Source organism: Myripristis murdjan, chromosome 14 (assembly GCF_902150065.1).
Source record: "Myripristis murdjan chromosome 14, fMyrMur1.1, whole genome shotgun sequence".
In the NCBI taxonomy this organism is placed as follows: Eukaryota; Metazoa; Chordata; class Actinopteri; order Holocentriformes; family Holocentridae; genus Myripristis; species Myripristis murdjan.
In genome coordinates, this window is record NC_043993.1 from 37,156,078 (window position 1) to 37,157,016 (window position 939).

A 939-nucleotide genomic window follows, 5' to 3' on the forward strand; every position below is an offset into this window, starting at 1 on the left:
GGCGACGTCTTCTTCCTCTCTCGCTTCAGCCGTTTGTCCTGCTGCCATCTTTCACTTTTTTATTCGTTTTTTTTTTTTTTTTTTTATCTTCATCTGTTTTCGCTCCAAGTTGAAAAAGTGATTTCTGAGCAGCTGCGGGACGAGGGTCGCTCCTGCGGGACGAGGGTCGCTCCTGCGGGACGAGGGTCGCTCCTGCGGGACGAGGGTCGCTCCTGCGGGACGAGGGTCGCTGCTGCGGGACGAGGGCCGTAAAACGGACAAAGTGTGGGACGTCCACCTGGACACAAACAAAAGAAAAGAAGAAGAAGAAATGAAGTGGTGCCGCCGCCCCGTTCGTCACGAGCTCTGGACTTCCTCTGCCTGTCCATCACCGTCCCACACACACACACACACACACACACACACACACCTCAAACGTTTAACCCTTTGACAGCCTGACATGGAGGGAAAAATGAAAAAAAAAAAAAATAGAAGAGAAAACACAAATGATCTGGAAAAAAATTAGAAAATTGTAAGAAAACGTATCAAAAAATTAGTAAAAAAAAAAAAAAATCCAGAAACTTTTATTTTTAGTTTTATTAAATATCGACAATTATGTTACAAGAGAAATTACTGTAAAAAAAAAAATAAAATAAAATTAGATAAAAATATAATATTTCTTTAAAAAAAAAAAAAAAGGTCCACTCTGCTTCTGGGGTTCAAAGGGTTAAAAACAGTCACCGCCCGTTCAGGGAAACACACACACACACACACACACAGACACACACACACACACACACTCTCTCTCTCTCTCACCAGCATCCACTCCCTCCTCTCAGCTGGCCCCTGGCGTCTGTCTGCTCGTGGTGTCCCGTGTCGGCGGCGCCCCCTGCAGGTCGACTCCCACGCCGCCTCGTCCCGGAGCGACGAGCTTGTATCCCCATCGCAAACCAAACGCTG

General features: G+C 46.3%; 1 protein-coding gene across 2 annotated transcripts in view; it reads left to right on the forward strand.

Annotated features, from left to right (window-relative positions):
• LOC115371239 (arrestin red cell) overlaps positions 1 to 552 on the forward strand; it is a 21,122-nt gene extending 20,570 nt beyond the window's left edge. For both annotated transcript variants that reach the window (XM_030068471.1, XM_030068472.1), the window contains exon 16: positions 1 to 552. This exon is cut by the window's left edge and continues 212 nt beyond it. The gene's annotated coding sequence lies outside the window, so the exon portion shown is untranslated.
• Positions 553 to 939: the final 387 nt, after the last annotated feature.